Source organism: Pecten maximus, chromosome 2, assembly GCF_902652985.1.
Source record: "Pecten maximus chromosome 2, xPecMax1.1, whole genome shotgun sequence".
Taxonomy (NCBI): domain Eukaryota; kingdom Metazoa; phylum Mollusca; class Bivalvia; order Pectinida; family Pectinidae; genus Pecten; species Pecten maximus.
The window spans coordinates 48,930,168-48,946,554 of NC_047016.1; positions in this window are offsets into that span (position 1 = coordinate 48,930,168).

The following is a 16,387-nucleotide window of genomic DNA, read 5'->3' on the forward strand; positions in this document are numbered from 1 at the left end:
ATCTGTGAACGTGCTACGAGCACCAGACACGGGGCACACGTGTTCATTTTTGATAGTTTGGATAAAATTGATATTGTGAAATAAATGTGACATCATAATGTCAAGATACTGAAACGAAAATGAAACGCAAGATTAGAAACTGCATGGCTGGTTTACTACAGGAAATAAATAGATGTTATAGAATGTGGTAATAGTGTAATCGATACATAAGGAACCACTTGGTCGTCTGTGAACATTTCACCCATGTACGTTAAGTACCCTCCCTTCAGTATATGCAACGAGTGTATGTGTATTGTTTGAGTTTGCATCTTACGTAACGAGTCTAAAAAAACAGGATATAACATACTAAATATTGAGCCTCTTCGTGACGACTTTCATAAAAGTCATAAGCTGGAACGGAAACCCATGTTAGAGTCCTTTTACATTTTCATTCATGCAATGTGTTTAATGACACTGGTAGCAAGGCAATTACAGTATATACGATAACAGTATATACCATCCCGTTAGGTGCGTCTCGGGCGATGACGTATTTGTAGTGTATTAACTGTGGCATTTGGAACACCTCGCGTGTGTGCATAGTGTGGAATATATAAAATATACCATCTTTGAATACAAATATCATGGTATTTATGTGTTGAATTTCGAACATTTGTGTAAGATTCTTAATCATTGCGTCGCAGTGACTTCACTAGATATGATGAAATTTTGAAGGACGCCTAAGGATTGAGTTTAGATTACAATTCCATTATCATAGTACATGTACATATATATGACTGAATTACTTCATTAAATGCGACTCGTTCTGGCTCTCACGGTATTACTGGTCAGGTTATTGGGGAATATAATCAAGCGTGACCTTGGTATGTAACGACCTTCAGACAGGCAGCGTGTTTAATTTGCTATGTAACATGCAAACAACTACTTGCGGTCCCGTAAAAGTATTACTTTATCCTCTTACGGTATCATTTCAAATGCACGTGTGTGTGTGTGTATGCACGTGTGAGGTTTTGGCGTGAATAACATCGTTCGTGAAGGTAAATTTAGAATATATAGTCATCAGTCATCCGTTATCTTGAAAAATGCAAATATAATATACTTCAGTAGTTCGTCTGGACAGGACACCTCATATGCTAGAGGGGTATAGCTATACCACAGGGGCTTGATATAGTTACACAACATTAGCAACCCATAGGCGTATAAGACGCTCGAGCTCTGCATTCGTCCCGTGCTCAAAATTAACATTTGAGCTGTAGTAAAACTATATAAAACTATGTTAAATTATGAAGTTCCATTGCGGGTTACAGTACTATGAATCGAAATGAGCATGAACATGAACGTGAGGCGAATGTGAGTTACGTTTGGATAAGTTAGAGAAAACGGTATGACTTTATTTACTGCCGTTGAAACTATACGTCTTGTGTCACGTTTTGAACGAAATCAAATAAAGCTGTTTTAAAATGAACAAGAGGCCCAGAGGGCCTGTATCGCTCACCTGGATTTCATGAGATATGAAACAAGAATGATGATTAAGTATATTTGTCACTGGTATTGCTATGTCAATATATCATAGGCATTTTATATGGGTACGTAAGGATTTGATGTCAAAAAATGCATTAATCCATGAAATAAAATTAACTTTTGGCACAACCCCATAGGGATGCTACCACACATATGTGAGTGATATCCATTGCTTAGTTTCAGAAAAGAAGTTGTTTAAACCAATTGATCCCTTTTGACCCCGCCTTCTGCACCCCAGGGGGAGTGAGGGTCAGTTCCTTCCTTTATAAAATTTTGAATCCCTACCCAAAAGGATGCTACCAGGCATATATGAGCGATATCTCTTGCTTAGTTTCAAAGAAGAAGTTGTTCATATCAATTCAGCCAAATTAACCCCTCTTGGCCCCGCCCCTCAGCCTCACCATTTGTACAATTTTGAATGCCCACCCCATAGTGATGCTACCAGGCAAAAATGAGCGATATCCATCGCTTGGTTTCAGAGAAGAAGTCATTTATATTAAGAGAGCCAAATTGACCCCTTTTGGCCCCGCCCCTCAGACCCCTTGGGGGTCAGCCCCACCATTTGTACAGTTTTGAATCCCCACTCTATAGGGATGCTACCAGGTAAATATGAGTGATATCCATTGCTTAGTTTCAGAGCAGAAGTCGTTTATATCAATCCTGTAAAACTGACCCCTTTTGGCCCCGCCCCTCAGACCCCAGGGGGTCAGCCCCGTCATTTGTACAATTTCAAATTCCTACCCCAAGGTGATGCTACCAGTAAAATATGAGAGATATCCATTGTTTGGTTCCAGAGAAGAAGTCAATTATATGAATATATAGTCCGATTGACCACATTTAGCCCCGCCCCTCAGGCCCCTGGGGGGTCAGTCCCATCATTTGTACAATTTTAAATCCCAACCCTATAGTGATGCTACCAGGCAAATATGAGTGACAGGCATTGCTCGGTTTCAGAGAAGAAGTCGTTTATATCAATATAGCCAAATTGACCACATTCGGCCCCACCCCTCAGGCCCCTGGGGGGTCAACCCCATCATTTGTACAATTTTGAATCCCCACCCCATAATGATGCTACCAGGTAAATATGAGCGATAGCAATTGCTTGGTTTCAGAGAAGAAGTCGTTTATATCAATATAGCCAGATTGACCACATTTGGCCCCGCCCCTCAGGCCCCTTGGGGGTCAGCCCCATCATTTGTACAATTTTGAATCCCCACCCCATAGTGATGCTACCAGGCAAATATGAGCGATATCCATCGCTTGGTTTCAGAGAAGAAGTCGTTTATATTAAGAGAGCCAAAATGACCCCTTTTGGCCCCGCCCCTCAGACCCCTTGGGGGTCAGCCCCACCATTTGTACAATTTTGAATCCCCACTCCATAGGGATGCTACCAGGTAAATATGAGTGATATCCATTGCTTAGTTTCAGAGCAGAAGTCGTTTATATCAATTCTGTAAAACTGACCCCTTTTGGCCCCGCCCCTCAGACCCCAGGGGGTCAGCTCCATCATTTGTACAATTTTGAATCCCCACCCCATAGTGATGCTACCAGGCAAATATGAGCGATAGCCATTGCTTGGTTTCAGAGAAGAAGTCGTTTATATCAATATAGCCAGATTGACCACATTTGGCCCCGCCCCTCAGGCCCCTTTGGGGTCAGCCCCATCATTTGTACAATTTTGAATCCCCACCCCATAGTGATGCTACCAGGCAAATATGAGCGATATCCATCGCTTGGTTTCAGAGCAGAAGTCGTTTATATTAAGAGAGCCAAATTGACCCCTTTTGGCCCCGCCCCTCAGACCCCTTGGGGGTCAGCCCCACCATTTGTACAATTTTGCATCCCCACTCCATAGGGATGCTACCAGGTAAATATGAGTGATATCCATTGCTTAGTTTCAGAGCAGAAGTCGTTTATATCAATTCTGTAAAACTGACCCCTTTTGGCCCCGCCCCTCAGACCCCAGGGGGTCAGCCCCGTCATTTGTACAATTTCAAATTCCTACCCCAAGGTGATGCTACCAGTAAAATATGAGAGATATCCATTGTTTGGTTCCAGAGAAGAAGTCAATTATATGAATATATAGTCCGATTGACCACATTTAGCCCCGCCCCTCAGGCCCCTGGGGGGTCAGTCCCATCATTTGTACAATTTTAAATCCCAACCCTATAGTGATGCTACCAGGCAAATATGAGTGACAGGCATTGCTCGGTTTCAGAGAAGAAGTCGTTTATATCAATATAGCCAAATTGACCACATTCGGCCCCACCCCTCAGGCCCCTGGGGGGTCAACCCCATCATTTGTACAATTTTGAATCCCCACCCCATAATGATGCTACCAGGTAAATATGAGCGATAGCAATTGCTTGGTTTCAGAGAAGAAGTCGTTTATATCAATATAGCCAGATTGACCACATTTGGCCCCGCCCCTCAGGCCCCTTGGGGGTCAGCCCCATCATTTGTACAATTTTGAATCCCCACCCCATAGTGATGCTACCAGGCAAATATGAGCGATATCCATCGCTTGGTTTCAGAGAAGAAGTCGTTTATATTAAGAGAGCCAAAATGACCCCTTTTGGCCCCGCCCCTCAGACCCCTTGGGGGTCAGCCCCACCATTTGTACAATTTTGCATCCCCACTCCATAGGGATGCTACCAGGTAAATATGAGTGATATCCATTGCTTAGTTTCAGAGCAGAAGTCGTTTATATCAATTCTGTAAAACTGACCCCTTTTGGCCCCGCCCTCAGACCCCAGGGGGTCAGCCCCGTCATTTGTACAATTTTGAATCCCCACCCCATAATGATGCTACCAGGCAAATATGAGCGATAGCAATTGCTTGGTTTCAGAGAAGAAGTCGTTTATATCAATATAGCCAGATTGACCACATTTGGCCCCGCCCCTCAGGCCCCTTTGGGGTCAGCCCCATCATTTGTACAATTTTGAATCCCCACCCCATAGTGATGCTACCAGGCAAATATGAGCGATATCCATCGCTTGGTTTCAGAGAAGAAGTCGTTTATATTAAGAGAGCCAAAATGACCCCTTTTGGCCCCGCCCCTCAGACCCCTTGGGGGTCAGCCCCACCATTTGTACAATTTTGCATCCCCACTCCATAGGGATGCTACCAGGTAAATATGAGTGATATCCATTGCTTAGTTTCAGAGCAGAAGTCGTTTATATCAATTCTGTAAAACTGACCCCTTTTGGCCCCGCCCCTCAGACCCCAGGGGGTCAGCCCCGTCATTTGTACAATTTCAAATTCCTACCCCAAGGTGATGCTACCAGTAAAATATGAGAGATATCCATTGTTTGGTTCCAGAGAAGAAGTCAATTATATGAATATATAGTCCGATTGACCACATTTAGCCCCGCCCCTCAGGCCCCTGGGGGGTCAGTCCCATCATTTGTACAATTTTAAATCCCAACCCTATAGTGATGCTACCAGGCAAATATGAGTGACAGGCATTGCTCGGTTTCAGAGAAGAAGTCGTTTATATCAATATAGCCAAATTGACCACATTCGGCCCCACCCCTCAGGCCCCTGGGGGGTCAACCCCATCATTTGTACAATTTTGAATCCCCACCCCATAATGATGCTACCAGGTAAATATGAGCGATAGCAATTGCTTGGTTTCAGAGAAGAAGTCGTTTATATCAATATAGCCAGATTGACCACATTTGGCCCCGCCCCTCAGGCCCCTTGGGGGTCAGCCCCATCATTTGTACAATTTTGAATCCCCACCCCATAGTGATGCTACCAGGCAAATATGAGCGATATCCATCGCTTGGTTTCAGAGAAGAAGTCGTTTATATTAAGAGAGCCAAAATGACCCCTTTTGGCCCCGCCCCTCAGACCCCTTGGGGGTCAGCCCCACCATTTGTACAATTTTGCATCCCCACTCCATAGGGATGCTACCAGGTAAATATGAGTGATATCCATTGCTTAGTTTCAGAGCAGAAGTCGTTTATATCAATTCTGTAAAACTGACCCCTTTTGGCCCCGCCCCTCAGACCCCAGGGGGTCAGCCCCGTCATTTGTACAATTTTGAATCCCCACCCCATAATGATGCTACCAGGCAAATATGAGCGATAGCAATTGCTTGGTTTCAGAGAAGAAGTCGTTTATATCAATATAGCCAGATTGACCACATTTGGCCCCGCCCCTCAGGCCCCTTTGGGGTCAGCCCCATCATTTGTACAATTTTGAATCCCCACCCCATAGTGATGCTACCAGGCAAATATGAGCGATATCCATCGCTTGGTTTCAGAGAAGAAGTCGTTTATATTAAGCGAGCCAAAATGACCCCTTTTGGCCCCGCCCCTCAGACCCCTTGGGGGTCAGCCCCACCATTTGTACAATTTTGCATCCCCACTCCATAGGGATGCTACCAGGTAAATATGAGTGATATCCATTGCTTAGTTTCAGAGCAGAAGTCGTTTATATCAATTCTGTAAAACTGACCCCTTTTGGCCCCGCCCCTCAGACCCCAGGGGGTCAGCCCCGTCATTTGTACAATTTCAAATTCCTACCCCAAGGTGATGCTACCAGTAAAATATGAGAGATATCCATTGTTTGGTTCCAGAGAAGAAGTCAATTATATGAATATATAGTCCGATTGACCACATTTAGCCCCGCCCCTCAGGCCCCTGGGGGGTCAGTCCCATCATTTGTACAATTTTAAATCCCAACCCTATAGTGATGCTACCAGGCAAATATGAGTGACAGGCATTGCTCGGTTTCAGAGAAGAAGTCGTTTATATCAATATAGCCAAATTGACCACATTCGGCCCCACCCCTCAGGCCCCTGGGGGGTCAACCCCATCATTTGTACAATTTTGAATCCCCACCCCATAATGATGCTACCAGGTAAATATGAGCGATAGCAATTGCTTGGTTTCAGAGAAGAAGTCGTTTATATCAATATAGCCAGATTGACCACATTTGGCCCCGCCCCTCAGGCCCCTTGGGGGTCAGCCCCATCATTTGTACAATTTTGAATCCCCACCCCATAGTGATGCTACCAGGCAAATATGAGTGATATCCATCGCTTGGTTTCAGAGAAGAAGTCGTTTATATTAAGAGAGCCAAAATGACCCCTTTTGGCCCCGCCCCTCAGACCCCTTGGGTGTCAGCCCCACCATTTGTACAATTTTGCATCCCCACTCCATAGGGATGCTACCAGGTAAATATGAGTGATATCCATTGCTTAGTTTCAGAGCAGAAGTCGTTTATATCAATTCTGTAAAACTGACCCCTTTTGGCCCCGCCCCTCAGACCCCAGGGGGTCAGCCCCGTCATTTGTACAATTTCAAATTCCTACCCCAAGGTGATGCTACCAGTAAAATATGAGAGATATCCATTGTTTGGTTCCAGAGAAGAAGTCAATTATATGAATATAGTCCGATTGACCACATTTAGCCCCGCCCCTCAGGCCCCTGGGGGGTCAGTCCCATCATTTGTACAATTTTAAATCCCAACCCTATAGTGATGCTACCAGGCAAATATGAGTGACAGGCATTGCTCGGTTTCAGAGAAGAAGTCGTTTATATCCATATAGCCAAATTGACCACATTCGGCCCCACCCCTCAGGCCCCTGGGGGGTCAACCCCATCATTTGTACAATTTTGAATCCCCACCCCATAATGATGCTACCAGGCAAATATGAGTGACAGGCATTGCTCGGTTTCAGAGAAGAAGTCGTTTATATCAATATAGCCAAATTGACCACATTCGGCCCCACCCCTCAGGCCCCTGGGGGGTCAGCCCCATCATTTGTACAATTTTGAATCCCCACCCCATAATGATGCTACCAGGCAAATATGAGTGATAGCCATTGCTTGGTTTCAGAGAAGAAGTCGTTTATATCAATATAGCCAGATTGACCACATTTGGTCCCGTCCCTCAGGCCCCTGGGGGGTCAGCCCCATCATTTGTACAATTTTGAATCCCCACCCCATAGTGATGCTACCAGGCAAATATGAGTGATAGCCATTGCTTGGTTTCAGAGAAGAAGTCGTTTATATCAATAGCGCAAAAATGACCCCTTTTGGCCCCGCCCCAGAGGCCCCCAGGGGGTCAGCCCCATCATTTGTACAATTTTGAATCCCCACCCCATAATGGTGCTACCAGGCAAATATGAGCGATAGCCATTGCTTGGTTTCAGAGAAGAAGTCGTTTATATCAATATAGCCAGATTGACCACATTTGGCCCCGCCCCTCAGGCCCCTGGGGGGTCAGCCCCATCATTTGTACAATTTTGAATCCCCACCCCATAATGATGCTACCAGGCAAATATGAGCGATAGCCATTGCTTGGTTTCAGAGAAGAAGTCGTTTATATCAATATAGCCAGATTGACCACATTTGGCCCCGCCCCTCAGGCCCCTGGGGGGTCAGCCCCATCATTTATACAATTTTGAATCCCCACCCCATAGTGATGCTACCAGGCAAATATGAGTGATAGCCATTGCTTGGTTTCAGAGAAGAAGTCGTTTATATCAATGTAGCCAGATTGACCACATTTGGTCCCATCCCTCAGGCCCCTGGGGGGTCAGCCCCATCATTTGTACAATTTTGAATCCCCACCCCATAATGATGCTACCAGGCAAATATGAGCGATAGCCATTGCTTGGTTTCAGAGAAGAAGTCGTTTATATCAATATAGCCAGATTGACCACATTTGGCCCCGCCCCTCAGGCCCCTGGGGGGTCAGCCCCATCATTTGTACAATTTTGAATCCCCACCCCATAGTGATGCTACCAGGCAAATATGAGTGATAGCCATTGCTTGGTTTCAGAGAAGAAGTCGTTTATATCAATAGCGCAAAAATGACCCCTTTTGGCCCCGCCCCAGAGGCCCCCAGGGGGTCAGCCCCATCATTTGTACAATTCTGAGTCCCCTACCCATAGGGATGCTTCTGACCAAATTTGGTCAAATTCTGATGTGTGGTTATGAAGAAGAAGTCAATTGTTGACGGACGGACGGACGACGGACGACGGACGCAACGGTATGGCATAAGCTCACCTTAGTCCTTCGGACCAGGTGAGCTAATAAGCTAAAGTCAACACAGATATCAGTGTAGCCCGAGTTTCCTCTGGTGTCAGGGCCATAAGAAACTCGGGCTAAAATCAGTGTTCAATCCCTTATAATTACTGTCTCCTCCATATGTAGACCGAACATTTAAAGAGAATCGTCGAACAGCAATACCATGCATGTAAATTCGGTTCCTCGTGCAATATAGGCCTAATAAAAAGTACCACGTCTTCAGCAGATAACTGAATGCAACCATGTTTTCCCACAACGACCGCATTACTCCGTTTAAAATTCAGCGGACATATATACCTCCGCAGTATGACGTAATAAACACAACAGGGCATTTATAATAATGACAATTATCCCCATCGTGGTATTATTACACTTTTAGACAAGAACGACAAAAAAATGTGAGAAGGTTTACCCTGATTCACGATAATCACTTTTTGCGACAGCTGTTTTCCACGGACTTTATTTCAAAGTATCCGAGGAAGCGCGTGAAAAGTTTCCGTCGCGGGAAGGGAGCACACACTATTAGCTGTTCCGCAAATTAAGCTTTCCAGCGGCTCTTGGAGAAACTTTTTTTCATATATGGTACGGATTGGAAATGTAAATTTATTTAGCCTCAGCGGTTTATGCTTTTTCAGTAACGCAGCAACGTATTTTGGACTTGAGAAAGACTATTGCTACACATTAGTTTCGCTGTTCAGGCCCCCCACCCCCCACCCTCTCCCCCCATTTTTAAAATGTGGTTTTGGGTATGAAGCACTTGTCGGCTTAAGATGCCATGTCAAATTTATAACTAGACCAAAAAGATATATATACATATACACAAAGTCACAAACAACATCGTGCTGGTGTCGATTTAGTGAAAAGTTGTTGTTTTTTGTCTCTTATTTTGTCAAAACGACCCACACCCGACCAGAAAATGTCCCATTATGTATTTGCCCGGCCTTCCTAGTGCAGCTTCAATAGTTGAACTGGAGTCACGTAATTTTACACCCATCGGTTTCGCGGATCATGTAACACGTGTGACTTAAAAAGAGTTACAGTTCGCCTAAGGCAGTGTATATAGCTGATAAACTACCGGCCTGATCGAATGTTGTCCATTACAATGAGGCACCGAGGCATAGAGATGGTGTGTAACCAGATTACATCGCGTGCTTTAGTGAACGTCTGTCAATACCAAGTGTGTGTAAGTTGTTGTAACATGTCACGTGTTTAATCACGACCAGTACAAACTTAGAAATGGGAGAGTGAGAGAGCGATGTGGTATATAAGTGTTACCGTCTTCAGGGTGTGTGCGAGGACGAGTATTACACACGTGTGATAACAGGTGTTATCGTATTAAGGGGGAGTGTGAGAGGACGGGTATTACACGTGTGGTATACAGGTGTTATGGGGGGGGGGGGGGGGGGGGGGGGGAGTGTGAGAGGACGGGTATTACACCTGCGGTATACAGGTGTTATCGTATTAAGGAGGAGTGTGAGAGGACGTGTATTACACCTGTGGTATACAGGTGTTATCGTATTAAGGGGGAGTGTGAGAGGACGTGTATTACACACGTGTGGTATACAGGTGTTATCGTATTAAGGGCGGGGGAGTGTGAGAGGACGGGTATTACACGTGTGGTATACAGGTGTTATGGGGGGGGGGATGTGTGAGAGGACGAGTATTACACCTGTGGTATACAGGTGTTATCGTATTAAGGAGGAGTGTGAGAGGACGTGTATTACACCTGTGGTATACAGGTGTTATCGTATTAAGGGGGAGTGTGAGAGGACGTGTATTACACACGTGTGGTATACAGGTGTTATCGTATTAAGGGCGGGGGAGTGTGAGAGGACGGGTATTACACGTGTGGTATACAGGTGTTATGGGGGGGGGGATGTGTGAGAGGACGAGTATTACACGTGTGTGGTATACAGGTGTTATCGTATTAAGGGGGAGTGTGAGAGGACGTGTATTACACGTGTGTGGTATACAGGTGTTATGGGGGGAGTGTGAGAGGACGTGTATTACACACGTGTGGTATACAGGTGTTATCGTATTAAGGGGGAGTGTGAGAGGACGTGTATTACACACGTGTGGTATACAGGTGTTATGGGGGGAGTGTGAGGGGACGGGTATTACACACGTGTGGTATACATGTGTTATCGTATTAAGGGGGAGTGTGAGAGGACGTGTATTACACGTGTGATATACAGATGTTATCGTATTAAGGGGGAGTGTGAGAGGACGGGTATTACACGTGTGATATACAGGTGTTATCGTATTAAGGGGGAGTGTGAGAGGACGGGTATTACACGTGTGGTATACAGGTGTTATCGTATTAAGGGGGAGTGTGAGAGGACGAGTATTACACGTGTGGTATAAAGGTGTTATGGGGGGGGGGGGGGGGGGGGGAGTGTGAGAGGACGGGTATTACACCTGTGGTATACAGGTGTTATCGTATTAAGGAGGAGTGTGAGAGGACGTGTATTACACCTGTGGTATACAGGTGTTATCGTATTAAGGGGGAGTGTGAGAGGACGTGTATTACACACGTGTGGTATACAGGTGTTATCGTATTAAGGGCGGGGGAGTGTGAGAGGACGGGTATTACACGTGTGGTATACAGGTGTTATGGGGGGGGGATGTGTGAGAGGACGAGTATTACACCTGTGGTATACAGGTGTTATCGTATTAAGGGGGGAGTGTGAGAGGACGTGTATTACACACGTGTGGTATACAGGTGTTATCGTATTAAGGGCGGGGGAGTGTGAGAGGACGGGTATTACACGTGTGGTATACAGGTGTTATGGGGGGGGGGGGATGTGTGAGAGGACGAGTATTACACGTGTGTGGTATACAGGTGTTATCGTATTAAGGGGGAGTGTGAGAGGACGTGTATTACACGTGTGTGGTATACAGGTGTTATGGGGGGAGTGTGAGAGGACGTGTATTACACACGTGTGGTATACAGGTGTTATCGTATTAAGGGGGAGTGTGAGAGGACGTGTATTACACACGTGTGGTATACAGGTGTTATGGGGGGAGTGTGAGGGGACGGGTATTACACACGTGTGGTATACATGTGTTATCGTATTAAGGGGGAGTGTGAGAGGACGTGTATTACACGTGTGATATACAGATGTTATCGTATTAAGGGGGAGTGTGAGAGGACGGGTATTACACGTGTGATATACAGGTGTTATCGTATTAAGGGGGAGTGTGAGAGGACGGGTATTACACGTGTGGTATACAGATGTTATCGTATTAAGGGGGAGTGTGAGAGGACGGGTATTACACGTGTGATATACAGGTGTTATCGTATTAAGGGGGAGTGTGAGAGGACGAGTATTACACGTGTGGTATAAAGGTGTTATGGGGGGAGTGTGAGAGGACGGGTATTACACGTGTGATATACAGGTGTTATCGTATTAAGGGGGAGTGTGAGAGGACGAGTATTACACGTGTGGTATAAAGGTGTTATGGGGGGGGGGGGGGAGTGTGAGAGGACGGGTATTACACCTGTGGTATACAGGTGTTATCGTATTAAGGAGGAGTGTGAGAGGACGTGTATTACACCTGTGGTATACAGGTGTTATCGTATTAAGGGGGAGTGTGAGAGGACGTGTATTACACACGTGTGGTATACAGGTGTTATCGTATTAAGGGCGGGGGAGTGTGAGAGGACGGGTATTACACGTGTGGTATACAGGTGTTATCGTATGGGGGGGGGAGTGTGAGAGGACGGGTATTACACCTGTGGTATACAGGTGTTATCGTATTAAGGGGGAGTGTGAGAGGACGTGTATTACACGTGTGGTATACAGGTGTTATCGTATTAAGGGGGAGTGTGAGAGGACGAGTATTACACACATGTGGTATACAGGTGTTATCGTATTAAGGGGGAGTGTGAGAGGACGTGTATTGCACACGTGTGGTATACAGGTGTTATCGTATTAAGGGGGGAGTGTGAGAGGACGGGTATTACACGTGTGGTATACAGGTGTTATCGTATTAAGGGGGAGTGTGAGAGGACGAGTATTACACACATGTGATATACAGGTGTTATCGTATTAAGGGGAGTGTGAGAGGACGTGTATTACACGTGTGGTATACAGGTGTTATCGTATTAAGGGGGAGTGTGAGAGGACGTGTATTACACGTGTGGTATACATGTGTTATCGTATTAAGGGGGAGTGTGAGAGGACGTGTATTACACACGTGTGGTATACAGGTGTTATCGTATTAAGGGGGAGTGTGAGACGACGTGTATTGCACACGTGTGGTATACAGGTGTCATCGTATTTAGGGGGAGTGTGAGAGGACGGGTATTACACGTGTGGTATACAGGTGTTATCGTATTAAGGGGGGAGTGTGAGAGGACGGGTATTGCACGTGTGGTATACAGGTGTTATCGTATTAATGGGGAGTGTGAGAGGACGTGTATTGCACACGTGTGGTATACAGGTGTTATCGTATTAATGGGGAGTGTGAGAGGACGTGTATTACACACGTGTGGTATACAGGTGTTATCGTATTAAGGGGGAGTGTGAGAGGACGTGTATTACACACGTGTGGTATACAGGTGTTATCGTATTAAGGGGGAGCGTGAGAGGACGCGTGTGAATTACACGTGTTTGGTACACACCTGTTATCGTACTCGGGGGAGGTGCAAGGACGCATGTGTATTACTACACACGTGTTAGGCTGTATGCATACGTGGATGCCACAAGGGACCGTAGAGAGTGGTTGGGTTGTTGAGAGTGACTTACTGGAGGTTGTGGAGTGTTAGTGAACAGTGGGAGAGAGGATTTACTGGACGGTGGGGAGGGGTTAGTGAACAGGTGGAGAGAGGATTTACAGGACGTTGGGGAGGGGTTACGGTCGGGATTGCCATGATGTCGAGTACTCCCGTTGTATGACCTAGCTATACAGGTAACCAACACATACACTCCCACACAGTGGAGCTAACAACTAAACAAACTCCCTGTTAGAGTGTGACCTACTTTTAGGTCACTTTCAGTACCGAACCCCGTGGCGATCCTGCCCAGCAGGTGGACACAGTGTAAGGCCTAATAGCTGCTCGAGAGAGGGCGTCAAACACATAATGGCACCCGTGTATACCGAGTTTCCTCTAGCCTTAACACCCTCTGGTCGCTTTGACGGACATATCTAGTTATACGTCTATGGTAGTAGGTACAGTTTGTCACAATGTCCAATATGTTCGGACCAGAGAAATGCGGCGCCTGGGAGTATGTAGTCTGATGTGCTAGGGCCAGGCGAGGGGCCACTGTCCTCCCCCCCCCCCCCCCCCCCCCCTTTCCCCTGAGGCATATATATATCCATCTGGTACGTCCACAGGCTGGACAGCTCTCTGGGACGGGCTTTGGCCCAGCAGAGTCCCAGTACCAACGACCTCTTCAGTTCAGCAGCAACCACCCAATGTCAAAATCAATAGTTTGTACATCAGGAAAAAACCCACGTCAACCACAACCACTCAGTCGGGGACGTGTGTGGTCTATCGCTGTCACACAAAGTAAGAATCGTACGATCAGAGACATATATGTCTCTGGTACGATGGCCTGGCAAAATGAAATGAAAAAACTGTAACACTTTTTTTCATGGTACATTTTTTTCACATCTTTTTGTACCATTGTATGGTACAGAAAGATGTGAAAGCGGAGTTGAAATGAGTCAGTCGCTTTTGTATCTTTTTGTACCAAAAAGCGGCCGAAAACAGCCATGGTACAGAAACATATGAAACGGCCAGACATAAGGGTTACTGAGTTTGACAAATGACTCCCAGATAAAGCTGTCATCACATAGCCTGCTAATTAGTATCCCGGAATGTCTGGCTACTGGATGATCTAATCGTCATGTATATTGATGTGGGGCCTGCAAAATGGTCAATTGTCTATTTGAACTTTTAAATGACTTTTCATTTTAAAAATAACGTCTTTAATATTTTTTTCCAGTGAGGAATTATTTGTACTTACATTGTCAATGTATCCAATCTGCCTCAACTTCTCGAGTAAAAGAAACTACATGTATATAGACACCGATGGGGTCCGTTTTGGGGAAATGGGACCATCAATTTTATTACGTAATAAAAACTTCTCGAGTAAAAGAAACTATAGACACCGATGGGTTTCGTTATTACGCTTTTAGCAGTGAAATATCGAAAATTAATCATTCTATAAAAGTGATATTTAATCAAAACCCTGCATACAAACGACAATGGAAAAAGTTAAAAGATGATCCGGTATATTTTGCTATGAAAATGTAATAAACAGCATATCTAATAGCATCTTCAATAATACCAAATGTATTTCACTCATGTAACTAATATTTTGATATTTTTCACGAATGCACAAATATCGAAATATTAGCCCCACTCGTAAAATATAGTTGGTTTTACTGAAGACATCGAGGAATATATATATATTGTAAGACCATTAGAGAAATGCTGTAATGTTTTTTCAATCGTTCAATTGTTTATCTCTAAAATGGAAATGACGACATTATACAAGTTTAATTTTATAATTCTTAGCCCCAAGGTACACCCCAATACACTATAGTTTCGACTCGATTTGTGTCCTCAGAAGTGATTTATACACTTTTCGGCTTGTTGTGACGGTGTTATCAAACCTTTGCTATTCGGGGTCAGCCCTGGTCATGGTGTTGGATGACGACATTCCGATGTTCTGATGGTACAGTTTTTTCACATCTTTTTGTACCACGAATGGTACAAAAAGATATGAAAAAACTGTAACGTTTTTTTCTTGGTACACTTTTTTCATATCTTTTTGTACCAAAAATGGTACAAAAAGAAATGAAAAAAGTGTAACGCGGTACAAAACCTTTCACATCATTTTGCCGGCTGATACCGGCTATTGGTACATAAACATGTGAATGTAAGCTGTGTTTTTTCCTAAGTAGTTTATAATCTTTCTGTAACACATATAGTACAAAATGATTTGAATTTTCACATCTTTTTGTACCATGGTACACTTTTCTATGGTACAAAAAGATATGAAAAAACTGTACCATTGAAAAAAGTGTTACAGTTTTTTCATTTCATTTTGCCAGGCTCTTGTCGGCCATCGTAGAATCGTTAATGTAAAGAGAAGAAGTTGTTTATATTAATTTAGCCAAATTGACCCCTTTTGGCCCGCCCCTCAGGCACCCAGGTAGGTCGGCCCCACCATTTGTACAATTTTGAACTCTGATCCCAAAGGGATGCTCACAGTCAAATACGAGCAATATCCATTGCTCGGTTTCAGAGAAGAAGTCGTTTATATCAATATAGCCCAATTGACCACATTTGGCCCCGCCCCTCAGGCCCCTGGGGGGTCAGCCCAGTCATTTGTACAATTGTGAATCCCCACTCAATATTGATGGTACCAGGCAAATATAAGCAATATACATTGCTCAGTTTTAAAGAAGAAGTCGTTTATATCAATATAGCCCAATTGACCACATTTGGCCCCGCCCCTCAGGCCCCCAGGGGGTCAGCCCCATCATTTGTATAATTTTGAATTCCCACCCCATAGTGATGCTACCAGGCAAATATGAGTGATATCCATTGCTTGGTTTCAGAGAAGAAGTCGTTTATATTATTATAGCCAAATTGACCCCTTTTGGCCCCGCCCCTCAGACCCCTGGGGGGTCAGCCCCACCATTTGTACAATTTCGAGTCCACACCCCATAGGGATGCTTCTGACAAAATTTCGTCAAATTCTGATCACTGGTTATGAAGAAGTCAATTGTTGACGGACGGACGGACGGACGACGGACGCAACGGTATGGCATAAGCTCACCTTGGTCCTTCAGACCAGGTGAGC